Consider the following 13,497-nt stretch of genomic DNA (forward strand, 5'->3'; position numbering starts at 1 on the left):
CAGCTGGGAATAAGTATCTCCTGGTTTTCTAACTAATACTTTGTGCCCATAGTTATTATTAGAAGTATATCTAATTCTTGCCAGAAATAAAAGTAATTACAAGCTTCAGGCTGGCACCTCTCTGTCTACCTCCTGCAAATATTTAAATCAGGATTTTTTTATCCAATGTTTTGGTAATTAGTTGTTCAGTAGTATTTTTCCACTGCCCACATGTAGCTGTAGATTTTGAAGACCACATCTCCAAACCCAGAGCCCAGAGGGGCAGATCAGAGCAATGCTCTTAATTCTGGTCTCAGTGCTGTGATTCTTGTTCAGATATTGTTTTGCTGCCTGTGCTACAAAGTGCTGGAAGGAGATGTGTTGTATGTGGGACTGTTCTAGTATTTTTCCTTTTGCATTACAACACTGGCATAGAGGACTTTGTCTTTTCAGGGTTTTTTTCTGGTTTTTTTTTTTGTTTCCCTGTACACACACGCGCGCGCGCTTGCGCTTCTTTTTTAACTTGCTGTGAGAACAAGTTTCATATGACTTTTTCATCTGACAGCCTGTGGCTGAAAAAGCTTTTGGCCAGGGATTAATGGATAAACAATCAGTGAGAGAGATTTTTTGTATACTTATTTTTAACATAACTTTCCAATTGTCTTCTTTGTTTTCTGATCTGTAGCAGTTCATCTCTATCCTCCCAGGCCAGCATTGACCTAACAAAAGGATCGATGTCAACCTGGTTCCTGCCTGGGGTGTGCCTCCCCCAGATAAAGATGCACTTCTGGAGGCTCTCCTCTGGTTCTGCTGCAGCACTTTCTGACCTCAAGGAAAAGGATCCCTTCGTGTTTTTTAAAAAGTGTTGGCTTTGGCCACATAATCATGGGTTGACTTTTGATCTTGCTTTTGGGTGAAACTGGCCCTCTGCTTGTGCATTGATTCTTTGCTATTAAAAACTTCATAGAGGCCAATTAGACTGTGCTTTGTTTTGCTGTGCAAGGTCCACAGTGGGTGTTAGCTCTCCCTGCCACCGATTATGATCTTTCATAAATTTGTGCTGCAGAATTTACTTTCCAGGACATCTATAGAGACAACAAAGGAGATATGACTGTTGTTCAACCTCCCTGGCCAGCATGGGCACTAGGCTGGAGACCTGGGGCCCCTGCCTGATGTTTACCTACAGCAAAGCTGCCCCTTGTGTGAAAAACATGCAAAGTGCAACCTTGCTCCTGTCTTGTGATCTGAAGTGCCAGATGCAGCAGGCATGGAGAAGTGGACCACCAAACATGACCTTGACAGAAGCATCAGGCTCATCCCAGGTACATGAACATGACATGATGGATGACAGCTTCACCTCCTAATCACTATACTTGCTGACTCAATCACTAGCTTGCTGTTCAAATACGGAGATTTTACAAGTGTTAGACTTTATATCTTTCACCCCCCAGAGGGAAATGCACTTTAAAAAAAATATCATCCTACAGATCCCCAAGAAGATGTGACTAACATAGTTTGGCAGCAAAGTACTTCATGAAATGAAAGCTCTGAGAAATCTTGCCAACTCCTGATTTATTTCTAGCTTGGTTTCCATCATAGTGTGGAAAAGGTTTTGGCAAGGCAGCTCTCAACAGGAGCTGAATTCAACAGGCAGAGGCTGCCAGAGAGCGACAATAGGTCACTCGGCACCCTTGGAGCAGAGCGCAAATGTGCTACATGGAGCCCAGAGCTAATTATGGTGAGAGGAATGGACTGTGGACACAGTGTAAGAAAGGGCAGGTGGGACAGAATAACAGGAGAAAGTTAACTAGATTTTCAGTCTTCCCAGGTGCCTGCTAGTCTCTACAATGTTTTTATGCAACTGGTCTTGGTCTCTCTTTCCAGGAAGCCACCAGCAGCCTGTGTAATATTGTATATAAAGTTTTGAAGGACTCCTGGGAAGGCAGGGGGAAGAGAAGGCTTTGGAAATCCTTAGAGGACTAGTGGAGCTGTCATGGATGGTATATTTATTCAAGCAGTTTTATATTTGCTTAAGAAAATCTGTTTTTCCTCCGAAAGGCCACAAAAGGAGCTATTAACGATAAAAGTCCAACGAGGCTGTACAACTTCCAAATGCTTTCCTAATGATCCCTAATGGGCAACGTGCACTTCCCAGGCTCTAGTTAACCCCACCAGGATAGGAAATGCAATAAAATTATAAATTTCAGTCTTGTAGTTCATTAAAATGGAAGAGCTTTGGGGTTCATTTCAGAGTTTCAGGGTGCAATTGAGAACCCAAAATGAGAGACTTCAAAGTACAGAAGCTGGAAAAGCTGCTGGGGGAACAAACATGCTATTTATATCATCTAATAGTGAATTTATTCTCCCTCCTGATGTCCTTCCTTTGAAACTCACAGGTCTTACATTTGTCACCTGGTGCAGTATGCAGGCTGTAATTAACAACTTAGGTATGTTTCAAGCATTATTTAAAACAGAACAGCTTTCTGTGAAAGGAGCCTGTAAACAGTGTCTGCTGGCTGGGTACATTGATCTTATTTTACTCGGTCTCACATCAAGGCTCTGTTATCTTTGATTAATTCTGCAGCTCGCATGTGCATGGGTCAGTTCACTCTGCTGAGGACGGGCAGCTGACAGAGCTCCGCTTTGATGGCGTGGTTAACTATTCACTTCAGTTTGGATCCTCACCTGAACCTGCCCCGCACTGCCTGAGCCTGCTCAGGGACACTGGGCTCTGCCGTGATTCAGAGTCCTGCTGGCACCCCATGCCCTCACCCTCCTGCAGTGAGGTTTGTCTGCTGCTTGCCTTTCTCCTTACTGCTCAAAGCACATTGACTGGCAGGACAAGTCATCCAAAGAGTAAGCTTGGAGCAGCTACTCAAGAAAACCCCATCCCACATTTGCAGATGCTATGCTGGCACTTTTGCAGCCAGGGAACAGCAACAGGCCTGTCCCACTGTCCCAGCTTGCCAGTGCTGGTCCCTGGTGAACGAGGAGACACAGCTGCTGGCAGCCCTGGCACGTGACCCACCATAAAAGCAATTCCTTCTCTGCAGCAGGACAAGTGACCTATATGAATAGACAAAAGGAACTGACCAGTCTTGAGTTTCAGCTATCAGCTGACTGCAGTGAACTGCTTGCAAGGGATACAGTGGCCAAGAATTACTCATGGAAATAATTCCACAATCAGCTTTGAATAAGCAATAACTATAGGAAAACTGTAAGCTGTTCAAACAACTCAGAAGAAAGGCCTTATGACATACTTTCAACTCAGCTTCTGCCCAGGGCTTCATTTCATGCCTTAATTACTGTAATCTCCAGCTTTGTGGCCTCAATGGCTCCAAACAGACACAAAGAAAAGGACAGCCTCATGCTGCTGCTTTCTGAAGGGCTCTCTCGCACCCATCTAACTACCGATGTTCTCTTAAGTTTTGTCTACAGTGTGAACCACGCGTGTGCATGCACCGCCGATGCACCTGGGTTGAACTTGTCAACTTGCACAACAGGGCCAAACTAACTGCAGGAGCACTTCCCTGGATGGCAGCTGAGTTCAGCATTTCATGCTGTGCTCTGTGTTGCAGTGGTTTATTGCATGAGCAGCACGTGAGCTTGCCAACGTAAAGGCAGTTTAGCTGTCTTCAGAAACAATAGGCACTTCTCTGGATGGTGGTGCAGATGTCACCTGCAGATGGAGCAAAGCGAACTGCACCTGTAAGGCCATCTATTGCTTTGCCCCATGCTGTCTTTCAGCTCCCATTTCCTATCCTGAAATCCATCCCCACTCTTGCACCACTGTTACCTTGGTTTCACCTTGCACCCTTTTCATGCATGGTCCTCCACGCTCCCACCCGGTGATCTCCTGGACATCCCCTGGCAAAATCACAAAGTACCTCCCTGACACCTGCTTCAAATTCTCCCTCCACACTGACACTTGAGGGGAAAATCCCATACTGGTGGACTGGCGAGGACACCTTCCTCTTAGAGCTAAGCAAGGCCTCACGATCTGGCTCTCCCACATCACCACATTCCCCTTAACGTCCCATTGCAGAGCTGCTCCCTGCAAGGGGAGAGGTCTGTGCTATCCCAATAGCTCTGCTATTTTCTTGGAAAATCCTGTAGGGAAATACCCCAGTGGTCTTCTGGGATGATGTGTTTCTTTTATAGTACTGTTTGTCTTGGTCTGCACCTCAGGGTGTTTTTAGACTAGCTTAAAAGTTGTTTTAACTCGTATGGGGAAAAGCCTTATTTGGGCCAGCTTTGGGGGAAAGCTAACTCTGAAGTTACCTCACACCAGCAGTAAAACAGTTAGAGGCTGACTGAAAACTGAAGTATTCTTGTTAAGATTGTCTAAATCCATTTACCAGACCTGTACACCATCAGACGTTGGAGTATCCTGAGATTTAGCTTCGAGTGCCCCCTTTCCCCTCTTAAATGTCATATAATCTATACAAGACAAGAGGTACTATTATGAGGGTGGTTTGACCTGCCGCATTAAAATACAGATCGTAGCTGAGGAATTTCTGTATGAAGCCTATAACCTCTGGCTGAACTGGAGTGTGCCTTTCAGAAAGGAATCCAAGCTTTTACTTTAAGACCCCCCAGCCCACACAGTCCACATCCGCTGTAGGTAAGCTGTTGAAATACTCAGTTGTACTCTCTCTGTGTTTGTGTGTTTAAAAACAAAAGCCACCAAAGATACTTTTGGCCAGATTCCTGCGCGGGACTTCAGTATACAAAGCGCTGGTTACACGCTTAAGACCTGCACGTGCTGGTGCTTCCAGAGCAGTGATCCATTGCTTCCTAAACCTGTCAGTGCTTATGGTTTTACTAGTAGAGAAGGTCCACACAGATGAGCCCTCATATCATAGGCAACAGGCTGGTCAGACAGCCCAAGCCCTGGTAGATCTGTGCACCATGTATTGCCCTGCCCATCTTGTCTCTGGAGTTGCTTGAAACACACACAATCATACAAAACCACAGAGATCCCATGTCTTCCTTCCTGCTGTCCAGTAGCATATTAGTGCCCCCATTGGGAGTGTGGGAGACCAGGTTGGAGCTCCTCTCCTACCTCACCTGGAGCAGAGGTTTGAGTTGTGATCTCTAAGAGATGCCTTAACCACAGGATTTTCAGAGATGCTCCCGTAACCCTTTCTGGTTAAGCACTCACGGGCCAGAAAGTATTAGGAATTCCCCTGATATCCAGCTACTTCATGTGAAGTACAGCTGGTTAACTGGGAGAGAATGACTTGCGTATTGCAGAATGCTGTATCACTGCAGTGAACCTAACCCTGCCCTCAACCTGAATTTGAACCAAATTCCAGCTTTCCTCATATTTCTGATTTCCAGATTGAAGACCAATTAACTGCGTACTTTTAACCTCACATAAGCACCTGGCCTGCAGTTCCCTGGTTGCTTTAATCTGACAAATGCAAGTCAGAGCTGCCTATCCTCCAGACCCGATGGTTTGTCTGTAGTGCCTCAGCACTGGTGTCATGTGTCTTGCAGTGAACTGATCTGAACACAGCAAAAGGGTTGTTCCTCAGCCACGCTGGTTCTCTGCTCACTCATAACACAGCTGTACACAGGCCAGAGGTGAGGGTAATACCCAGAGGAGTAATACCTCTAGGAGAGGGGGCTGAAGGTCTGGGATGAGCCTTCCAGTGGCAGTGAAGGTCTATAGGGTCACGTCACACCTCTAGGATGATGGCAGACTTGTGTTCCTCTGTGGACTAAGAGATCCTGCAAACTCCCATGAACTCTCTGGTGTCTGAAGTCCATGCCAAACACAAATTAACTGAAATGGAAAACCTCTGCGTCTCCTAGCCAGAGCTGGGCCAGTTTGACAGAGCTAGATCCAGATTTCTTTGGTGCATGGCAGTGCTGAAGGACATGCTTGCAGTGTTGCTAAGGAGAAATTTTAGCTTCTGCTTTAACTGGATTAACATGTGCGCTGTAGCTCACCGTGCGAAATGGGCTGCTCATGAGCTACACCACCTCTGGCTTCTGAAATCCTTTTCTGGAAAGGGGAGGAATAATCCTGCATTCTTTCTTTGAGGACAGTTAGAAATATTCTGAGGTGCTAAAAGAATAGAACCAAAACGCAAGACACTTCTTTTTACTCCTGTGGCTATTACAAGGAGCAGGACTACTGCAAGGACATTTTGTGAAGTATTTTCGTTGGTCTTTGCTGCTTGCTTTTCTGTGCCAGATCGACTTGGACTTGCCCTGCATTCCCAAATTGTCCTGGTACACCTGGTAAAGCTGGACACCTACTGCTTTATTTCTTTCTTCTCTGGTCTCCCACCCATCTTCTGTCAATAGTGCAGACTTTGGAAGATGTTTCTGAAATGGTCATATCTGTCTGTATGGGGGTTTGGGGGTGGGTAGGAAAAGGCTTCCTGCTACAAAATTCAGATTTGGTGAAACCTTAAGTTTTCTGGAGTTGTTGCCATCTTTCCAAAACATTTCCAGTGGGAACAACAATAATCTCTGTGGAACTACTGCTTGCCTGTAGTTAAGACAGACCACGTTACATGGTCCACATCCATGAAAGAGAGGAATAGCTCCTTCAGGAGTCTTTGCAGGCTATGGCAGAGAGGAGGTTTTGTTGCTATTGTAGTTATACTGCTCCAGTGCCCTGAAGGGCTCTAGGTAAACCTTTAGTGGACCTGTGGCATAAATCCTTCTTCGCTGCCATCCAAATCCATGCTGTAAATCTGTAGAGACAAGAGGGAGTGGTTTAAAGTTTCAGAGTATTGATCTAATATCTTGCTGCAAACAAAAGACGTGCTCACAGTGTCGCCCCCAGTTGTGAGAGCCCTCTGGCTCTGGCTTGTCTGACAGCCTGGTGAGCTGATGCAATGTGCCATCTGCTAGAAAACTAACTCAGCAGAAGGATTGATTAGTTTTCTGCTGGGCCAGTAAACTGAGCTGGTCCTGCCGTAACCTGCTGAGCGCTGCAGAGGGTGCAAGGGGAGCAGGCGTAGCTGCAGGAGGAGGAGCAGTGGTGGTGAGAGAGGGCTCAGCCGAGCTGTCCCTGGGGGTAACCAGGCATGAGGGTTGTGCAGCTGGCAAAGTCCATGGCATGGCCTTGATTCTTGGCTTTTGCAAAGAGATGGCATGTTCTGCAATAACTTAATGTCTGCAAGGAGCAAACATAGCGTCGTCTCCAAGTTTTATTTTTCCAATTTATCACTGAAGCTCTGTTGGAAGCGAGAGCCACACAAGTGTACTTAGGTCACAAAGACAAAATTCTTGAGCAGCGTAACCAGCTGGGGTTCATGAAGGTGCTTTGCAAACCCACACCATGTGAGAAGCTGAGAATCTGTGGCCCAGTAACTTCAGTAGGAATCAGTTTTCTTTTGGAATATTTTGGGAAAGGATAATTCTGATTTACAACCAGCTGGTTGCATTTCTTCTTTTAGAGTAATCTTTTTATGTGTCTGCACATCATTCAGATTCCTACACTGAGCAATTAATTCCTTGATATATTTTTAATTCCACTCCAGTGAGATGAACTTTTCTGTTAGTCATCCTTTACCTTCAAATCAATTAATGTTGATAAAATCAGCAAACTAACGACATCCAATGCCAGCAATATTTGAACTTTATTAGGTCACTGAAAGTACTCAATAATAAAGTTAGAGAGATGGGTTTAGCTGAGACCACATGCTGAGTTTCACTGCAGAGTAAGTCTCTGCAGTAGAGCTATAAATCCCTGGACATAGCATGGAAGTGCTAATGGACCCTCAGCTTCAGCGCCACTACCAGGCAATAATATCTGTAATAGCAGTTAACAAAGATACAACCAACCAAGCTCTTCAGGGTTCAGCAACTGCTCCCAGGGTTGGAGCAGAGCTCATTCATTTTCTTCTCTTCATTCCACTAGAGCAGCTCCAAGCCGTGACAGCACATGGGGATAATTGAAGCAAAAGTGCTCAACCCTGACTGCCCAATCTTCTCATAAAACAATCCCAGGATTGTTCTGGGGACCGTTGGCACAACAAACCTTGCACTGCAAATTTTGTTCCATAATTAGCAAGCAGTTGCTGTCATGGCTGTCAGATGGGTTTATGTGATGAAGTGAATAGAACAACAATTGACTGTCTTCCCTTGCAACCAAGGAGAAGAAACTGCTTTGAGTGAAGCTGACAATTATGTAAAAGGAACTAAATGAATTTGGCTTATGGTTCACACTTACCCCTCACAGATGGAAGGCAGGACCTCTGAGGCCCGTTTCTGAGTCCTTGCCCCTTTGTACCTGACTAGTCGCTGGCTAAGTGCCTAATGAGGCTCAGAGGAAACAAAATCAGAGCTAAGGGCTTTTTATTGTCTTTCTTTTCTTTATAGAGCAGGGAATTACCATGTGGTTCGCATCCAAGTTCAAAATCTGATCTTATCACCCAAAGTTGATGACAGACACAACTGTGCTTTCACAAAACCAGAAAAACTAGTGATATCATGAGTTGAACAACAAGGATAGGTGGAAAACTGAAGCAGCTTTGGAAATTTTATATACCCATTTACACATACATCTTAGCAAGCTATCTATACACGAGGCAGTCGTGTTAGGTGTTTCCCACCCACCCACTGATCATAGTGGTGGAAGCAGTAACATAGTGCAGGTATCTACTAATATTTTACCATTAGTCATTTCTAATCTTGACTAGGGCAAGCTTCATGAGCAATATAGAAACTCTGGCTCTCTGTGGGCAGTAACAGCTGGAGCTGCTACTGGAACTGATGGAAAGACAAGCTTAGAAAATAGGAAGTCTAAAAGATTAACACATGCTGATCCTGATTTCACTATAGTAGGAAAGCACTTAAAACCAGGGATGAACAAACTGGGCCACTTTTTACATTCAGAGTGGGAATTCTTTCTGAAATGCACAGGATGTTGCTCAGGAAATGGTGTCTCAGTACAAGATAACATGTGGGAACACAGTCTGGGTCAGATTGCAAGCAGAAAGATGTTTTTACTATGCTCATGGCCCATAGAATTGCCTGAACACCAAAAAGCTCCTGTCACCTATACCCAGGCAGGTCCTCTGAGCATCCCAGACTCACCAGGGATAGAGATAGCGCTGCTGCCGAGGCACTGCAGTGAATCTTGACATGCTGGAAACTGCCTGAGCAAAGTCATTAAACTGGTAAAGTCAGAGTTCGGGATGAGTAAAAGGAATGAGCTGGGGTTGTGGGGCAAAGCACAGAGATGTAAGAGCTGCCTTTTCTTTGCTGCCACCCGAGCCTGCCCTTTTGAATAGCCCTGGCCGAGGAGGATGCTTGAATGAGCCATCAAACTGCTTCACTGCTCTGCTCCCTCTGGTGCAGGAGAGGTGCACAGAACACCCAGGCCCCTGTGCGTGGCATCCCAGCTCTCACCGCATGTTGCCTCTCCTTCCCCAGCAGTCCTCGTGGTAAACGCTTCCCTTTCTCAGGGTCTTTCTGACTTGAGTTGCTCCCTGCTCTGTCTGGTTACAGGAGTATCCTTCTCCTTTGGGAAGCCTTGTCTAGTTCACTATCAAAAAGTCGCTCAATTTGTCACCAGATAGTGAGTATCAGGGTGAGGATAGCACTGAAAGCTGTCAGTGTTAATTTTATGTTTTCCTCCTTTTACGTTCACTGGGGAGTTGGTGTGAAACCCTCAGATCCTGCCTGTGTGTCTAATGGACTGGCAGCGTTATAAGCATATTCAACAAAATAAAGACCTCACATGTCTGTGGACATGTAATCTTCCCCTCCTCTTACACAGCCTCCTTCCTGTGTGTCTCTGGACTTAGGCTCTAAAACTAACCAGAACGGATTCACCCTCTAAACCTGTAAGATAAGCCTTTGAAATTCCTGTTTATAAGAACCTGGTGGAATTCAGGCCCAAATATATGGGTAAAATCCTGGTGCTTTCAGTGCACAATTCAGTTGTCTCCATTCCATCTTTAGCTGTCTCTTTCGAAGTGACATAACCTTTTTCCAGCGGTACAATTAGCTCATTATAAATTGTAGTTTTCAAAATTGGCTCTAGATCTTGGAGCTGAAACTGTGTCAAATACTGAAGGGGCTGGCTTTTTTAAACTGTAAGTGTCTGAAAGGGAGAGAGAAGAGAGGATTGTAATTGAAAAATATTTTCATGTAGTGCAAAAAACCGGCTGGTAGACATGGGCAACTCTGTTCTGTGACTTTATAGAAGCTTTTACCAGAAACTTTCATAAAAGGAAAACCCAAGAGGACCTGGGGAAGGGGTGCTACAAGTTGTGTTTGTCTTTTCTGCTAGTGATAGCTAATACACATCAGGTCCCTTGATGTACCAATACAGTGAAGACAAGACACATTAGGGTTTTTGTCATGGAGTAAATTCACTGAGAGCTTTAGGGCTGACCCATCAAATTTATCTCGTGATAAAATGAAAGTGCTTTTATTTTCCCTGTTTACTTCAACTTTGTTAACAGGCGTTAGCTACCTCGAGGCAAAAGAGCAGCTTTAGCACTAAAGTCAAGCCAGAGGGTCCTGCTAAATTCGCTGGAGAATAGAATGTGACACACTGTTTACTTTCTCTTCCAAATGCATTATTTATATGAATGTTGTAGCAATTATGTGATTATACAGAAGTTAATGCACAACAATAAACCAAAGGATCATCAAAGAAATGCTAATGGCAGGGAATGTTTTTTGTTTAAATTGTGGATTCGCATTTCTTTTTCCTTTTTCCTTGAGGGCTACAAGAAGAGAAGATTTGCAAACCTAATAGAAGATTCTGCAAATGTCAGATCTTTGAGTACATGAAAGGAAATGAAATCCATGTTCTCATCTCTCTGTCTTTCTCCCACCTCCCTTGAAATATGAACAACTTCAGAAAATTGACTCATTTATTTCATCTTTTTGTTTTGGCTTAAATGGTTGTGAAGTATAACAAGAGTGACTATGTGGCTCTGGGGTGAGGGTCAAGGGCCCAGGGACCAGGTGGGTTTCTTCTTTATCCTACCAAGGAGGGTGAAGGGCTTGAGGAGGACTAGACAGATCCTGCAGGTCAACACCTGATTGCACAGATGGTGTTGGCAACAGGGATTTGGCTTTTATAGCCATGGGACTCTGAGAATTTAGGACTGCTAGGAAGACATGAGATCCACCTGAACAAGCAGGGCAAAACATCTTTGCCAACAGGCTGACCAGCCTGGAGAGGGGAGATTCAAACCAGGAATGACAGAAAAGGGAGATGACAGCTCACAAAAGAAGTGGTGAAGTGGCAGACCAGGATGGTAAACAAAGGGTGGAATGGGCAGGAGAGACCTCAAAGTCAACAAGCAAGACAGAGATGAGCCCACCACAACATATGCACACAGATAAGGAAGAAGTGTCCTGAAGAGATAGCTGATTTGCAAGGGTCATCTCCTTCAGACTCAAGAACAGTCAATCCCAATGTGCAGAACATCAAACAATGGCAGGAGGCCTGTATGGATGAACAGGGCACTCCTGACAAAACTCAAACAGAAAAAGGAAGCACATAAGAAATAGAAATAGTCAGGTGAGACAGAAGGGGAAGGGATATGGAGACATAGTCAGAGTGTGCAGGGATGGTGTTAAGAAAAGTCATTCTGGGGACCTTGACAGGCTGGAGAAATGGGATGAGCTGATGGGAACCTAGGTCAGGGCAATCCCAAACATGGATACAGGTTAGGCAATGAGTGGATTGAGAGAAGCCCTGTGAAGAAGGATTTGGGGTTATTGGTGGCTGAAAAACTGAATATGAGCCGGCAATGTCTGCTTGCAGCCCAGGAAGCCAATCACATCCTGGGCTGCATCAAACGAAGCGTGACCAGCAGGTCAAGGCAGGTGATTTTCCCCTCTACTCCGCTCTTGTGAGAAGCCACCTGGAGTACTGTGTTCAGCTCTGGGGTCCCCAGCATAATAAAGACATGGACCTGCTCGAGTGGGTCCAGAGGAGGCCACAAAGATGATCAGGGGGCTGGAACGCCTCTCGCATGAAGACAAGCTGAGAGAGTTGGGGTTGTTCAGCCTGGAGAAGAAAAGGCTCCAGGGAGACCTTATAGAACCTTCCAGTACCTAAAGGGGCCTGCAAGAAAGCTGGAGAGGGACTTTTTGCAAGGGCCTGTAGTGACAGGACAAGGGGGAATGGCTTTTAACTGAAAGAGGGTAGATGTAGATTAGATATTAGGAAGAAATTCTTCACTGCAAGGGTGGTGAGGCACTGGAACAGGTTGCCCAGAGAAGCTGTGGATGCCCCGTCCCTGGCAGTGCTCAAGGCCAGGCTGGATGGGGCTTTGAGCAACCTGGTCTGGTGGGAGGTGTCCCTGCCCATGGCAGGGGGGGTTGGAACTGGATGATCTTTAAGGTCATTTCCAACTCAAACCATTCTATGATCCTATGAACCTCATGAAGTTTAAAAAAGGGAAGTGACAAGTCCTTTACCTGGGCAGGAACAAACCTATGTACAAGTGCATGATGGTGGCCAATGAACTCAAAAGCAGCTCTGTAGAAGAGGCCCTGGGAGTTCTGGTGGACACCAAGTTGAACATGAACCATCAAACTGTCCTTGCAGCAAAGGTGTCTAATAGAATTCTGGGCTGCATTAGGATGTGCCATCAATAGTAGGTCAGGAGATGTTGTCCTTCCCCTCTCCCCAGGCCTGGTGAGACTCATCTGGAGTATTATGTCCAGTTCTGGGTTCTCCAGTACAAGACAGATATGGACATACTGGAGGGAGTCCATTGAAGGGTCATGAAGACGATTAAGGGACTGGAGCATCTGACATATGAGGAGGGGCTGAGAGAGCTGGGACTGTTCAGCCTGCAGGAGAGAAGGCTCAGGGTGACATTACTCATGCATACAAATACCTGATGGGAGGGAATGAAGAAGATGGAATGAGGCTATTTCCAGCGGGGCTGTGACAACACAAGAAGACTTTTACAGAAGAAAAACTCTGTAGGGGTGGTTAAAGGAAGAATAGAATTTGATGTAGCACAAATTTACTAGATGCTTTTAGCTATGTTCCATAGTGCAGTGGTACAAAACCTTTCTGTTGGTGCTCAATAGAACATAATTTTTAGAAGTTTTAATTTACTTTAAGCTAGGACGTGAGACAGTGCAAACTGGCATTGTCAGAGCTGCATCCTTAATTCATGAAGGTTTACTTTGTCTGCTGAAAATTATTAAAGCTATGCAATGTTCTCACAATAAAATATCTTTTTTAACTTCAGCATCGAATATGTGTTTGATTAAGGGAAAGTATGAATTATTAACTGAAAAGTTCCAAAACTTTAAAATTTCTTTCAAAGGGCTTGGCCAGTCTAAAAAAAAAATCCTTGAAGAATTAAATGACTGTTGTGCAAGAAAATCTTCTTCTCAACAAGAAGCAATGCTTGTGAAGTGCTAAAGAAAGCAATGGCAGAATGGTAAATCACTGCCCAAACAGAAAGAGTACAATCACATATCTCTAGCTCTTAAAAGCAGGTGCAAATACCTTCGCTTTTACTTGCTTAATTTGGCCAGTAACACTATGGCCTACTCTGT

This window comes from Falco naumanni, chromosome 4 (assembly GCF_017639655.2).
Source record: "Falco naumanni isolate bFalNau1 chromosome 4, bFalNau1.pat, whole genome shotgun sequence".
Lineage (NCBI taxonomy): Eukaryota > Metazoa > Chordata > Aves > Falconiformes > Falconidae > Falco > Falco naumanni.